Below are 17,448 nucleotides of genomic sequence, written 5' to 3'. Positions count from 1 at the left end.
TTCTATGAAGAAATAAATTAGATTCCCCCAATTAATTCAACATATGCTTCAATACTCAATAATTTCAATGCAAAGCCAGATTAAGAACAGGAAAGTGAAAAAACAATTTAGATATCACAAATTCTTTCTTCAGTAAAAGAGCTGGGACATTACTAAACATGATGAATGAATGTTAGTCAGTCATAAAAATTGAAAGGAACTACATCTTAATAGGAAATGATTGGTTACCAATGGGGAAATAATTTACTAATCAGTCGTCTGTGTAAAGTTGGCTTAATACTTTGTTGATGAAAAGAACAAAATTCACACTAAGTTTAAAGAATAACAGTGAAAAGACAGAGCAGGCTCAAAATATCTCCAGCACTATCTATTTAGACCAGCTACTGATGTTGAAAAATAAGAAAATAAAGAAAGAGGAATTGACAAAGACTATCATAATTTCCTACAGAAGCTTAACAAATATAAAGGAATTGCCAGCATGGGAAGGTCAACTTAGAAATCACTTTACATAGCAAACTTTTGATCTTTCCAAGTGGTAAACTTTTGTAACTGAGGGCAACAATGTTTATCAGTTTATAAGTTTATCAGTAAAAATAGTACAGGGAAGAATTGCAGAAGATTATTAGCAGTAAACCTCAAAAATCAGTAAGAAATGATAAATTGATTTAACTCTCAACAATACAATGATTCAAGACAATCCCAAAAGACTCATAATACAAAATGCTATCCATAACCAGAGAAAGAACTATGGAAGCTGAATGCAGATTGACGTATACTATTTTCACTTTGATTTTGTGGCATTTCCCTTTTGTTCTGTTTTTTTTTCTTTCACAATATAACTATTGTGGAAATAAATTGCACATACAAAACCTATGTCTGATCACTTGACGTTATGAAAAAGGGAATGGGAAGAAGGGAGGGAGAAAAAAAATTAAAAATTTAAAAAATTAAAGTTTAAAACTATTTAAATATATACTTAGAAAAAATAAAATACCATTTCCCAAAAAGAAAAGAGGAAAAAGAAAGAGTAGAGAGAAAAATTTGAGTTTATAGAAAGCTCAGCATGTAGCCTAATTAAGATCATCCTAAGAGCATTTAAAATGAAACTAAAAAGACAACAGAGATGACAAATAGATCACTCAAGATTTCTATAAAAAACTACATTCTCTATCTTTGTGCAACCATCAAATTCAAATTCTAGCATCATGATCCTTATTATGCTTCTTTTTTTTTTTTATTTAATAGCCTTTTATTTATAGGTTATATGCATGGGTAACTTTACAGCATTAACAATTGCCAAACCTCTTGTTCCAATTTTTCACCTCTTACCCCCCACCCCCTCCCCCAGATGGCAGGATGACCAGTAGATGTTAAATATATTAAAATATAAATTAGATACACAATAAGTATACATGACCAAACCGTTATTTTGCTGTACAAAAAGAATCAGACTCTGAAATATTGTACAATTAGCTTGTGAAGGAAATCAAAAATGCAGGTGGGCATAAATATAGGGATTGGGAATTCAATGTAATGGTTTTTAGTCATCTCCCAGAGTTCTTTCTCTGGGCGTAGCTAGTTCAGTTCATTACTGCTCCATTGGAAATGATTTGGTTGATCTCGTTGCTGAGGATGGCCAGGTCCATCAGAACTGGTCATCATCTAGTATTGTTGTTGAAGTATATAATGATCTCCTGGTCCTGCTTCATTTCACTCAGCATCAGTTCGTGTAAGTCTCTCCAGGCCTTTCTGAAATCATCCTGTTGGTCATTTCTTACAGAACAATAATATTCCATAATATTCATATACTACAATTTATTCAGCCATTCTCCAACTGATGGGCATCCATTCAGTTTCCAGTTTCTAGCCACTACAAAAAGGGCTGCCACAAACATTCGTGCACATACAGGTCCCTTTCCCTTCTTTATAATCTCTTTGGGATATAAGCCCAGTAGTAACTGCTGGATCAAAGGGTATGCACAGTTTGATAACTTTTTGAGCATAGTCCTTATTATGCTTCTTAAAGAAGAAGAAATGATTGGAAAGAAAAAAAAAAAAATCAGCGAACACAGCTTGACCATATCCTCAGAAGTCAAAAAAGGATGAGATTTTTCTCATGCCAGTGACATGTATTTTTCACTGAAAGTAACACACAATTTTGAGAGTATCGAGGGATATCTAAAATAAAGATGCCAAATCCCTGAACAAAATAATTTTCTATTACTATTAAAAATATGCCATCAATTAAAGACTTGTTAAATGAACATTACTTAACCTTCACTTAACCATCCTTAAGGTAGCATATTATACCTTTCCTTCTGGAAAAAGATGTTTATATTAGTTGTTTTAACTTTACCTCCAACTTACTTCTTTTCTACCATGTACCAAAAACAAAACTTTTCAAAGTCAACAGTGATTTCTTTATTGTTAAACCCAATGGCCTTTTCCCTGTCTTTGTTTTTCTGGAACTCTCTTTAGCTTTTGATATTGCTATTCACTCTTACCTTTGGGATAGTTTCTCCTTTCTGGTGGTTTATGACACTTATCTGTCATCAGTCTTCTTGCCTGTTGAATGAATCCTTCTTAATCTTCTCTAGAAGTTCTTATCAGAATCTATATCTCTCCTATCTATTGATGTAATCTAAGGCTTTTTCCTAGGTGTTATACGCTTTTCTCCTGAGATCACATCAGATCCCATGAATCCAACTATACAGATGAATTTTAGGTCTATATAAAACTCTCTCACATATAGGCAATTAGGTAGCACAGTGGATGGAATGCCAGGCTTGGAGTCTGTAAGACCCAAGTTCAAATCCAGCCTCAGACACTTAATAGCTATGTGACCCTGGGCTTAACTTTAAGTTAAACACTTAACCTTGTTTGCCTCAGTTTTCTCATCTGTACAATGAACAGGAGAAGGAAATGGCAAAACCCTCCAGTATCTTTGTAAAAAAAATAAAAACGAAAACAAAACAAAACAAACAAACAAACAAAACAAACTGCTTTGGATTATTGTGTTGCTGAGAAAAGCTAAGTCTGTCATGGTTGATCATCACACAATATTGCTGCTGTTGTTATTGTGTACAATGTTCTTCTAGTTCTGCTTACTTCACTCCGCATAAGTTCATGTAAGTCATCCAAGGAAGCTATTTGTTAAGAAACCCCATCAATACCTATATTTTTATAGCAGCATTTTTTGTATTAGCAAAGAATTAGAAACAAAGTATCCTCTACGATGATTGGGAAGTAGATAAACAAATTGAAGTACATGAATGTAATGAATATTACTGTGCTATGAGAAATGACATGTAAGAGAAGCATAGAAAGATAAATATGAACTGATTCAAAGTGAAGAATCAGGAAAAGAGTAGCCACAATGACTACAATAATGTAAACAGAAAGAATAACCATATACCAAAAATTCAAAAATGAGTGTAACAAAATTACTAAAGATGAAATAAATGAAATGAAAAGATATGAGAAGACACTCCCAAATACTCCCTTTTTGGAGATAGAAAATCCATAGTTATTAAATATTGTGTGTTCTTAGACTTTTTCAAAGTATTGATCAACTGTGCTGATATTTTTCCCTCCTTAAATATTAATATTTTTACATGGGATTTCCCTGGGAGGTAAAAGAGGAATTATATAAAACTATGATGATGTAAGAATCAACACAATTAAAATAATTTTTCTTAAAAAAATCAAATGGGATTACAAAGAATTGATGTTATATGTTGTCTCATTACTGTCGTTTTCTTGGATGAAATTATCAATTTTTAAATGATTTGTTCTTTGATACATTCATTCTTCAGGATTAGATTATTTAGTTTCCAACAATTTTGGTCTATTTTTCCATGGTCCTTTATTACATATAATTTTTACTGCATCATGAAAAGGATACATTTAACATTTCTGCCTTTCTAGATTTGATTGTGAAGTTTTTATGCCCTAATACGTAGTCAATTTTTGTGTAGGTGTCATGTACCACTGAGAAAAAGGTATATTCCTTTCTATCTACATTCAATTTTCTCCAAAAATCTATCATACCTAACTTTTCTAAAATTCTTTTTACTTCCTTAACTACTTGCTTGTTTATTTGGTGGTTAAATTTATCTAGTTCTGATAGAGGGAGGTAGAAATCCCCTTTTGCTTTCTATTTCTTCTTGCAATTCACTTAACTTTGCCAAGAATTTGGATGTTATACTACTTGGTCCATATATATTGAATACTGATATTACTTCATTGTCTATGGTACCCTTTAGGAAGATGTAGTTTCCTTCCTTATCTCTTTTAATTAGACTTATTTTTTCTTTTGTTTGATCTGAGATCAGGATTGATACCTTGTTTTTTCATTGTTTTTGTTTTTTGACTCTGCTTCAAATATGTTTCTTGTAAACAACATATTGTAGAATTCTACCTTTGAATCCACTCTGCTATCTGCTTGCATTTTATGGAAGAATTCATCCTATTTACATTCACAGTTAAGATTACTTACTCTTTATTTCCCTCCAACCTATTTTTCCCAGGTTATACTTTTTTCTCTCCTTTCACCTTTTCCCTCCCTTACTAGTGTTTTGCTTTTGATCACTATCTCCCTCAATCTGTCCTCCCTTTGTTTATCTCTTCCCTATATTTTATACTTTAACCCTTCTACTTCTACCCTTCTCTCTACTTCCCTATAGGGTAAGACAAATTTTTATATCAAACTATGTATGTTAATTCCCTCTTTGAACCAAATCTAATGAGATTAAGGTTCAAACAATGCTTATCCCCCTCCCTTCTTTCCTTCATAAGTTTTTTGATGCCTTTTCATATGATGTAATCGCCTCATTTTACCTCCCTTTTCCACCCCTAATTTCTTTTTTTTATATCATCACATTAAAAGTCAGCTCATACCTCATTGCCCTGACAAAGATACAGATTACACAAAGATACAGATTATATATATAATTTTCCCATGTAGAGGTATAAACATTTTAACCTTTAAATATATATATATATATATATATATATATATATATATATATATATATATATATTTATATATATATATATAGGTTTTTTTCCTTTTGTTTACCTTTTTATGCTTCTCTTGAGTCTTAAATGTGAAAATCAAATTTTCTGTTTAGATATGATCTTTTCATCAGAAATGACTGAAAATTCCCCATTTCATTGAATGTCCATCTTTTCCCCTGAAAAATTTTGCCCTCTGATCCTTTAATGTGGAAGCTACTAGGTCCCGGATAATCCTAATTGTGGATTCTCAATATCGGGATTATTTCTTTCTGGCTGCTTACAGTATTTTCTCCTTGACCTGATAATTCTAGAATTTAGCTACAATATTCTTTGGAGTTTTCATTTTGGGGTCTCTTTCAGAAGGTGATCTGTAGATTCTTTTGATGACTATTTTATCCTTTGGTTCTAGGATATCAGGGAAGTGTTCCTTAATGATTTCTTGAAAGATGTTGTCCAGGCTCTTTTTTTTTTTTTTTTTTTTTTACATCATGGCTTTTAGGTATTCCAATAATTCTTATTTCTCCTAGATCTATATTTTTCAGGTCCGTTGTTTTTCCAATGAGGTATTTTACATTTTTTTCTATTGTTTCATTTTTTAGAGTTTTGTTTGACTGATTCTTGATGACTCATTGAGTTACTCTTCCATTTGTCCAATTCTAATTTTTAGTGAATTATTTTTTTCAGTTAAACTTTTTTACTTCCTTTTGCATTTGGCCAATTGTACTGTTAAAGTTGTTCTGTTCAGTGGATTTTTTCTCCCATTTTGCCAATTCTGTTTTTTAAGGAGTTGTTTTCTTTTTCCAATTCACCAATTCTATTTTTTAAGGAGTTGGTTTTTTCCCCTTTTGCCAATTCTATTTTTAAGGATTTTTTTTCCATTTTGCCAAATTTATTTTTTTCAGTGTATTTTTTTCCATTCCATCAAATTTATTTTTAAGAATTTGTTTTCTTCAATGTATTTTTTTTTCCATTTTGCCAAATTTATTTTTTAAGGAATTGTTTTCTTAGTCAATTTCTGTGCTTCCTTTTCCAAGCTGTTGCTTCCCCCCCCAAAAAAAAATCATAATTCTGCATAGCTCTCATTTCTTTCCTTCATTTTTCTTCTATCTCTCTTTTAAGATCTTTTTTGAACTCTTCCAAGAGATCCTTTTTGAGCTTGAGACATTTTGTCTTTGCTGTTCTTTTCTAATTTTCACTGTTCTTTTCTGATTTTCTCTGTTCTCCATAGTAGCTTTCTACAGTCAGAGATCTTTTTGCTTTTTTTCTCATTTTTAAAAATTGAGTTCTGCTCCTAGGGCAAGGGGGGAATTATCATGAGTTTCTTTTGCAGGAGGACAGGGGCCTGTCATTGACAGTGCTGAGGCCAGTGGTGCTGCAGACTTTCCCACTGCACTGGGTGAGTCTGGCCAAGTCCTGTCTGTTATGCTAGAGTTTAGGGACTCATAATTTGCCTTCTGTAGTTGTATTGGAGGTCTAACAGCTGATCTGCTGATCCACTGGCCTTCTGAATCAGTACAGAGTAGGCAATACTGCTATATTTTGGCTAAGAGCTTCCTGCTAGATTCCTTACACAGGGTGTCCATGTGCTGGGCACATTCTCCCCTGCCCAATTGAGACAGACCTTTCCTGAAGTCCTTCTAAGATATCTTAAGTTGGAAAATTATTACATTCCAAATATTTGTAGGTTCTGTCACTTCAAAATCCATTCAGAGGCTTGATATAGTGTTGATTCTGAGGGAAGCTGGGGAGAGCTCAGACAACAATCTGTCTACTCTTCACCACCTTGGTTCTACTCCTTATACTTTTTAGTGATCAAAAATCTATTTTCTCTCCTCTCCATCTCTTCCTACTATTGAAAAAAGAAGGAAAAACAAAAGCTTTTTAACAATATTGAAGCAAAAGAAATCCCTGATTAGGTCATATCCAAAAATATACTTTTCTTAACCTGCGCATCCTGAACCCATTACTTCTCTGTCAGGAATTCTCTCTGCTGCTCACCCTACTCAAGCCCATTTCTCTTCAAAATTCTCTATTTCTACTGAGGCCACCACCATGCCTTCACTTATGTTGGCTATCTCATTCACCTTCAAATCCCCATTTCCCCTCATTCCATGTATCTAACCAAGTGCCAAATCTTATCTTTCTAATGCCACAAAATATCTTCCATCCTTCCTCTTCTCTCCACATTGTCATTGCTCTCGTTCTGACCCTCAACACTTCTTGCATGAACTTTTCAATAGCCTCCTAATTGATCTCATTGCCTCAAGTCTCTCCCCAATAAATTCCATCTTCCACACACAAAAAAGCCAAAATATAGCTCCAATGAGCTTCTTTGTTTGTGAAGGTTATACTTTCACAATTTGATGTCAGGCTACAGTTTCAAAGTAATAACTCATTACTTCTCTTCACCCATTTTTTTCAATGTATCTGAAAAAACTGGTGTTTGCTATTGTCATAGAAAACATCTATTGCAGAATTCAAAAAGAAGAGATATTTCATATAATGAGGTCCTCCAGATTTGCAAAAAATCATTGCGCTATTATTGTATTTAAATCCCAGATCTTTGCAAAGCCTCTGAAATGAAACATATAAACAAGAGTTCACTCATATAAAAAAAAAAACAAAAAACAAGTAAATCTTTAAAAAATCTATCATCTAAGCTAGCTAGGCAGCTAGAAGAATAGTTTATATTGGACAGATAATACAACTGAACAATGACCTGAGTCCAGAACTAAACGTGCAACTATTCTGGATTGTAGTAAGAATGACCTTTTCTGTGAAACAAAACACAATCTTTTTGAAAGATAAATATATATTCTATATAGTTATGAATCATGGAATACTGAAGAATGTGAAAAAGCAAACTTATAGGTAGGTCATCTAAAAGGTAATGGAGAGAGAAATGGGGAGTATGAATAGACCAAGTTTACAAATGATGAACTTCAAATATAAAGTGGCAAAAAAAGGATGTCACTAACAACATGAGTATGATAAGAAAAGGGAGTAAGCTATGGATATTGCAAGAATATAAAATATCTTATAATCAAAATGAAGAATTCAGAAAAGCATGGGAAAATTACAACTGATAAAATGAAATTCATATTATATTTTCCATGTGCTATGAGGGATTTAGAGATTACGAGGGAGGCCAATCACCTGTCGCAGGTTTATAGGAATTATGAACAAAAGTTGCACAGCTGGATGGACTGAAATATTACCAAAATCACAGATCCTCTCAAATGTTAGTTTTGAATATCAAAAATACAGTAATTTATAATGTATTTCATTTGAATAAATAAAGTAATCTGACATTCATTTTCACAAATCCCTATTAGACCAAAAAAAAAAAAAAAAGAAGGATTGTCATTGATTTTATAAATCATCTAAGAATATTATTTATTACAAGGTCACCACCAAAGAGTGAATTTTCAGCTTCGCTTAGCATTTTCCCCTATTTAAAAAACTGAGGCTTTTTGCTGTTTTTTTTTCAACTTTATAGCTCTTTATTGAAAACCTACTATGTGCTTCTTGTTTTTCCTTATGTTATAATTAATTACTAGTATTTTATTTTACCAAATATATGCAAAAAGTTTTCAACATTCATCTTTGCAAAACTTTGTGTTCTAAATTTTTCACCTTTTCCCCATCTCCTCCTTCCCAACATAGCAAGTAATCCAATATGTTAAACATGTGCAATTCTTCTAAATATATCCCCATATTCATCTTGCTGAATAAGAAAATTCAAATCAAAAGAGAAAAAAAGCACAAGAAAGAAATAAAAAAACAAGCAAGCACACAACCGGTGAAAATATTAAGCTTTGATCCATATTCAGTCTCCATAGTTCTCTCTAAATGCAGATGGCTCTTTCCATCACAAGTCTATTGGAATTGTCTTAAACCACCTCTTTTGAAAGGAGTCAAGCCCTTCACAGTTGAACATTACATAATCTTGTTGTTGCCATATACAATGTTTTCTTGATCCTGTTCAGTTCAGTTAGCATCAGTTCATGTAAGTCTCTCCAGGCTTTTCTGAAATAAATCTGCTCACTGTTTCTGATAGAACATTAATATTCCATTACAGTCATTTAAAATAATTGTAGACAAAATAAAATATCTGTCAAGACAAACTCAAGAACAGTATGAACATAATTACAAAACACTTCTCACATAAGTAAAGTCTGATCTAAACAATTGAAAACATAGCAATTGCTCATGGGTAGACCAAGCTATTATAATAAAAATGACAATTCTACCTAAACTGGTCTTCTTGTTCAGTACCATATCAATCAAACTGCCAAAAATTGTTTTCCAGAGCTAGAAAAAATAATAAAAAAATCCATCTGGAAGAACAAAAAGTCAAGAATATCAAGGGAATTAATGAAAAAAAAAAAAAAAAAAAAGAATGGTAGCCTAGCAGTATCAGACCTAAAACTATGTTATAAAGCAGCAGTCATCAAAGCCATTTGATACTAGCTAAGAAATAAAGTGGTGTATCAGTGGAATAGATTAGATACACATGACACAATAATCAACAACTATTATAATCTAGTATTTGATAAACACAAAGACCCCAGTTTCTGGGGAAAAAAACTCGTTATTTCACAAAAATTACTGGGAAAACTGGAAAATAATATGTCAGAAACTCGGCATAGATCTACATCTCACACCTCATGCCAAAATAACATCAAAATGGGTACATGATTTGGGTTTAAAGATGATATCATAAGCAAATTAGGAGAGCAAGGGATAATTTTCCTATCAAATCTTTGGAGAAGAGAGGAATTTATGGCCAAAGAAGAATTAGAGAACATAATGAAATGCAAAATGGACAACTTTGATTATGTTAAATTTAAAAAGTTCTGCACAAAAAAATTAAAAGGGAAGTACAAAACTGGGGAAAAAATTTACAGCCACTATTTCTGATAGACGTCTCATTTCTAAAATATATAAAGAACTATGCCAAATTTATAGACACTCCCTAATCAATAAAGGATCAAAGGGTATGAACAGAAAATTTTCAGATGATGAAATAAAAGCTCTCTATAAGTCATATGAAAAGATACTCTAAATCACTATTGATCCCAGAAATGCAAATTAAAACAACTCTGAGGTACCAACTCACATACCTCAGATTGGCTAAGATGACAGAAAAAAATAATGAGAAACATTGGAAGGCATGTGGGAAAACTGGGACACCAATGCATTGTTGGTGGAGTTGTGAATTGATACAACCATTTGGGAAAGCAATCTGGAAATATGCCCAAAGGGCTCTCAAACTGTGTATACCCTTTGATCCAGCAGTGTTACTATTGGATTTGTATCCCAAAGAAATCATAAAGAAGGGGAAAGGACCCACATGTGCAAAAACGCTTGTAGTGGCTCTTTTTGTGGTAGCAAAGGATTATTAAATGAATAGATGCTCATCAACTGGGGAGTGGCTGAACAAGTTATGGTATATGAAAGTAATGGAATATTATTGTTCTACAAAAAAAGATAAGCTGATTTTAGAAAGGCCTGAAGAGATTTATATGAATTGATGCTGAGCAAAATAAGTAGAACCAGGAATACTGTGTACATTGTAGCAACAAGAGTGTGCAATGCAAAACACCATCTGCATTCATAGAGAGAACTATGGAGAATGAATGTAAATCAATACATACTACGTTCACTTTTTTTCTTCTGGTTTTTTTTTTCTTCTCATGGTCTTTCCCTTTTGTTCTGATTTTTCTCTCCCTACATGATTCATAAAGAATTGTGTATTTTTTTTAAATCAACATACATGTATAACCAGGGAAAAAAAGAAAACTTAATTTTTTTTCAATTTTTTTTCTTTTTTCTTTCTTTTTTTTAAATTAAAGCTTTTTATTTTCAAAATATATATATGAATAATTTTCGGCATTCAACCCTACAAAACCCTGTGTTCTCATTTTTCCCTGCCTTTCCCTCATCCCTTCCCCCAGTCAGCAAGTGATCCAATATATGATAAATATGTGCAATTCCCTCTATACATAATTTCCACAAATACCATGCTGCACAAGAAAAGTCAGGTAAAAAAGAAAAAAAAAAATTAGGCAGAAAATAAAATGCAAGCAAACAACAAAAAGAGAGAAAATACTCTGTTGTGGCCCACATTCAGTTCCCACTGTCCTCTCTCTGGGTACAGATGGCTTTCTTCATCATAAGACCATTGGAACTGGTCTGAATAACCTCATTGTTGATGAGAGACATGTCCACCAGAATTGATTATCTTATAATCTTGTTGTTGCCATATATAATGATCTCCTGGTTCCTGGCTAAGTGAAATGATCTTATTTCAGTTAGCATCAGTTCATGTAAGTCTTTCCAGGACTCTCTGAAATCATCCCACTGATCATCTCTCTTATAGAACAAAAATATTCCATAACATTTATATACCATAACTTGTTCAGCCATTCCCCAACTGAAGGACATACATTAAGTTTCCAGTTTCTTGCCACTACAAAAAGGGTTGCCACAAACATTTTTGTACATGTGGGTCCCTTTCCCTCCTTTATGATCTCTTTAGGACATCATAAGCCCAATAGAAACACTGCTGGTTCAAAGAATATGCAAAGTTTGATAGCCCTTTGGGCATAGTTCCAAATTGCTCTCCAGAATGGTTGAATCAGTTCACAACTCCACCAACAATGTATTAATATCACCATTTTCCCACATCCCCTCTAACAATGGTCATTATTGGAAAACAATGTGCCTAAAATAAGAGTAATATGTTCCAGGTAAAGTGAAGGAACTTGAAAGAATGGGCTTTGTGAAACAAAGATTGATAACTCAAAAAATTTCAATTTTTCTTAAAAAAATAAAGTTGTTTTCAAAATTTACAAAATTCCATTTTATTCATATACCATAACATCTTCAGCCATTTCCCAACTGATGGGCATTCACTCAATTTCCAGTTCTTTGCCACTACAAAAAAGGGCTGCTACATTTTTGAATGTGTGGGTCCTTTCCCCCCTTTTTATGATCTCTTTGAGAGATAAACTCAGTAGAGACACTGCTGTTCAAAGAGTATATACTGTTTCATAGCCCTTTGGGCATAGTTTCAAATAGCTCTTCAGAATTATTGGATCAGTTCACAACTCCACCAACAATGTATTAGTATCAATTTATTAACTTTTTTTTTGCATCATTACAAATTGCCTTCCAGAATGATTGGACCAATTCACAACTCTATTACCTTCTTATTAGTATGTCTCTCTTCCCACAGTAGGGAACAATAACTACTTTCAATTTGAGGGGTGTAAAGTGAAACTTCAGAATTGCTTTAATTTGCATTTCTTTTGATATAAGCAATTTGGAGCAATTTTTCATATGGTTGCTAATAATTTGCATTTCTTCTTCTGAAAACTGTTCATAGTCTTTGATAATTTATTTACTGACAATATTTTGTGGTCTTACATATTTGTGCTAATTCCCTATGTATCTTGAATATATTAGACTTTTAATATAAGTATTTGGTACAGTTATTTTTTATTAAAACCAAGTGAGTTTTCCTTCTTATTCTAGCCACATTGATGATGCTTGAGTAAAATCTTTTAAATTTTATGTAACAGGAATTATTATTTTCTCCAGGTTAGTCTTTTAAACAATTAAAATAAAATCAGTGTAAAAGCTACAGTGACACCTTGTGCCCACCAGAAAGCACTGTTTAGCTAGACAGTTCTCCCTTCTGGCAGAGGTTTGAGGAAACAAATTCATAAATTCACAGAATTTTAGCATTGTAAGAGACTTTCCACCACATTTATTAACCCCTAAATTCTACAAATGAGACAACAGATGCCCATAAAAGTCAAGGTGATTCCCCTAAACTCCCTAAGTAAAGCTAGGACAAGAACCCAATTCAGAATTGATACAAGTAGATCCTGATATTCCTAACCCTCATTTTTGTTCTTCAGCTAGCTCATGAGATCATACGGTCCTCTGTTCATTCTTCTTTGAGCCACACAGAATAAGCTCTACATCTGATCACCAATCTTAATTCAATAAATGCTTATTAAATATCTTTTTAGCATGGATGATGCTATGTGCTGAATGCAGTCTAGGGAAGAGTGGGATACTGAAATATGATTGTTCCTGCCATCAGAAAGAATTTAGAATAGGTGGTGAAATGATATGCACACAATTACAAATCAAAACAATATAAGATAAATGCCATGGGAGTGATACAAAGCATAATATTTATCATAAAAGGATTGGAATTTATGGTAAAATCTAATGAAATTACATTCCATTAATGGTTCTAAGAATGAAAATTCAATAGCCACCTTTTTCTTTCTGAATGAAGTTACATGGTAAGGACTTATGAAGAGAAAACAACTATACTTATCCATCTTCCCAACTATAAAAGCATTATATAAATGTAAATTGTAATTATTACCCATGTCAATATCTTAAGCCATGATTTGTGATTCTCTATTTTGCATTTTCTTCTTTTTTCTCTATTCTTTTACAGCTATGCCTTCCACATCTATTGCCTTCTTTTCTGTGTAGCCAAAAATATTTTTAATGTTTCTTTCTTATTACTCATACTTTTAATCAATCAGCAATCATTTATTAAGTACCCATTATATGCCAGGAGGGCCAGCTACATGGCACAGTGGCTACAAGATAAAGTCTGGAGTCAGGAAGTTTCATTTTTCTTAGTTCAAAATCCAGCTTCAGATACTTACTAACTATATGACCCCGGTCAATTCTTTTAGCCTAATTTGCCTCAGTTTTCCTCATCTATAAAATGAGATGGAGAAAGAAATGGCAGACCACTCCAGTACCTCTGCCAAGAAAACCCCAAATGAGGTCACAAAAGTCAGATATGACTGAAATGACTGAAGAAGTATGCTAAAAATTGTAATAGGCACTGGGGGTAAAAATATACTAAACTTGTGAGTAAAATATTATCTCAATCCTGAAATAAAGATTCTCTAGATTCTTTTTCTTTCTAATATATTAGGGTTTTGTTCCCATCTCTCAAACTTCTATAACCATTAATATTATCACTAGTTAATTCTTTTAGGTAACAATCACCCTGTAAACATTATCTTAATGAATCTCCTAATTGTAGGTCTTTGTTTAGAGCTACTGAATTTTGATAGTCTGACACTAAAATTGAAACTTCATATTTTAGAATTTTCACTGATTAAAACTCTTTTCCCTTAAATATTATATGTCTGATGTTACTAATGTAGAGAATGAAATGTATACTTCTCTATTGTTTATGGTGTCAATCAATGAGATTTTATAAAAGCTTCTTTATACTTATTAACTATTTTCCTGGATATATGAGAATTAATTTAAATTTTTTTAAGACTGGGTCTCCCATTTTTTCCAAGCTAGAAGTCTAAGAAATACTGATGGGCCTTATTCATTACTGATTCATATAAGAGCTTCATCTGCTTCACACTAAAGTTGGACCACTTTACCTTCCTTAAGAAACATGATAGTCCTACCAAGGCTTACCATTCTGATACTTAACTCATGATCTCAGAAGTCCTAAAATCAAGAAATCCTCTGACCACAATTTACTTCATACCTGGGATTAAAGACATGGGTCACTACACCTTGTACAATTAATTTTAGAAAGTGTTCCAAGTCGCTTGTCATTGGATTGTTCTTTAGAGATATAAATGAAACAATCAACAAACACTTATTAACATATTCTTATGTGGCAGGAACTGCTCTAGTAACTGGAAATAAAAATAGAAAAATGTCAGTCTCTGTTCTCAAGGAGCATGTATTCTATTGAGGTAGATTAAATATATTTATAAATACGCACAAGATAAATACAAGTTAATTTTGGGGAGGAATGACACTAGCAAATTGGAGGTATTAGGAAATGCCCTATTTAGAATGTGGCTCTTAAGTCAAACTTTAATGTAGAGATTCTAAGAGGTGGCAATGAAGAGGGAAGGCATTTCAGACAGCCAGGACAAAGGCAAAGAACGGAGAACTGGGGTTTTTAATGAAAAAACCAGTTTGCCTGAACTCCAGAGCTGAGTAATGTAAAGGGAAAGCAATGTAATGAAAATTGGAAATGAATGGTACAAGTTGTAGAATCAAGACCCCAAGCCTGTCTTAATTCTCTTCTAAATTTTATTTTCTATAATTTTATTATCTCTTCTAAAATATTACAAAGCTTGTCACAATTATGATTAGATTAAGTATTGCTAACCTGAAATAAAAACTAAGGGAAATCTCATTACTTTTAAGTGGGACAACGAAAAGCTTCAAGTATACTTCAATGCCTTATCCTTTCTGTATTCACTGCCTAACTAACTGTACTATGCCTTTTATATTTTGATTCTTTCTCAAGGTTGTTGTTTTGATCAGAATTCTTAAGTCTTTCAGAGTTGTTTGTGAAAATATAACAATGAATATTGGAGGGGATGTGAGAAAACTGGGAAAATTAAAATTGTGGGAAAACCAAACATTGTTGGTAGAGTTGTGAGCTGATCCAACCAACCATTCTGGAGAACAATTTGGACCTATGCTATCATGCTAGCTATGGGGTATCAAAATGTGCATACCCATTGATCCAGCAGTGCCATTAATGGATCTATATCCCAAAGAGATCATAAAGGGAGGGAAAGGACCCATATATGCAAAAATGTTTGTGGCAGCTCTTTTTGTGGTAGAAAAGAACATTATTGTTCTATAAGAAACAATCAACAGCATGATTTCAGAGAGGCCTGAAAAGACTCATATGAACTATGCTAAGTGAAGTAAGTAGCACCAAGAGATCATTGTACATGGCAATAACAAGATTATATGATGATCAATTCTGATGGACAGGGCTCTTTTCAACAATGAGGTGAATCAGACCAGTTCCAATGATCTTGTGATGGAGAGAGCCATCTGTACTCAGAGAGAGGACTGTGGGAACTAAGTGTGAATCACAACATTATATTTTCACTCTTTTTGTTGTTGTTCACTTGCCTTTTGTTTTCTTACTCATTTACTTTCTTTTTTTGATCTGATTTCTCTTATGCAGCAAGAGAATTGTATAAATATGTTTATATTGGATTTAACATATATTTTAACATATTAAACATATATTGAATTGCTTGCCATGTAGGAGAGGGAGTGGGGGGGACGAGGAGAAAATCTGAAACACAAGGCTATGCAAGGGTCAGTGTTGTCAAATTATCCGTGCATATGTTTTGAAAATAAAAAGTTTTATAAAAAAAAAGAAAGAAAAAAAAAGAAATCCCCTCTAAAATATCCCTCAAGTGAATAGAAATATTCTCTTTCCCAAGGCAGCCAATTTCACTTTGGAAGCTATAATTTTCAGAGCTTTTTTCTTGTATTGAGGTGAAATCTGCCTCTCTGCAGTCAGTTTACATCCACTGTATCTGGTTTTGGCCCAAGGACAGGCAAAAGTCTAATCTTTTTTCCATGACAACCTTTCAATATTTTTTTTTGTTTGCTAAATCATCATCCATCTTTTCTCCCCTAAGCATAGGAATCACCTAAGGTTCTGCACTGGGCCTTTTCTTTTCTCTCTACACTTTCTCCCTTGGTAATCTTCTCAGCTCCCATGAGTTCAATTTTCAAGTCTATGCTGGTGAGTCCCATATCTATATATTCAGTTCTAACTTTTAGTCTTCACATAAGTCCCATATCAACAAATACCCACTAGACCTCTTCATTACAATATCCCTTTGGCATCTCATGTAGCATATCCAACATGGAATTGAAAACCTCTCCACAAACCTAGGCCTTTTAAAAACCTTTTAATTTCTATGGAAGGCACCACCATTTCATTATTCCCCCAAGTTTATAAATTCAGGGTCATCCTTGATGTTTCCCTCTTCTTTCCTTTCTATGTCCAGTGGCACTGGAAGAAAAGGCAGCTTTTCAAAGGAGAAAAAGAGTCAGCCTCATAGCCAACAAGACATGGGATTAATTCTGATATATATTGGCTATGTGACCCTGGTTAACCATCTAACCTCTTAGTTCTCTAAGCAACTAAGACCTTTAAGTGGCCAGATTACGTTGGCAAAGGAGCTTCCTTATGTAAAATCCCTTATACCAATGAAATCACAGGTCCAATTCCTCTCCCTATCTAACTGATTAGTTGCCATATCTTACTAACAGTTAGTTACTCTACATGTATAAGAAGAAGACAACACATAATAAGGGAGTGATGGTTAGGGAACAATATTTTGGTCTGTGAAATCACAGAAATGGTGAGTGGAGCAATAGGACAGTCAACTGTCACATACTTTACAGAAGCAACAGTAGTGTTGATTTGATGACTATTCCCAAAGGTAGAAAACTCATAGGACTAAGTGTGGTAAAGACACTCAGCATGACAAGAATGGTGTAAAATAAAACCTGATTAGGGGTCTGGGACCATCTACATGCAATTAAGATAAGACAGACCCAGGAAAAAGTTTC

This window comes from Sarcophilus harrisii, chromosome 5 (genome assembly GCF_902635505.1).
Source record: "Sarcophilus harrisii chromosome 5, mSarHar1.11, whole genome shotgun sequence".
NCBI classification, from domain to species: Eukaryota; Metazoa; Chordata; class Mammalia; order Dasyuromorphia; family Dasyuridae; genus Sarcophilus; species Sarcophilus harrisii.
Note: the sequence above shows the minus strand (reverse complement) of the source record.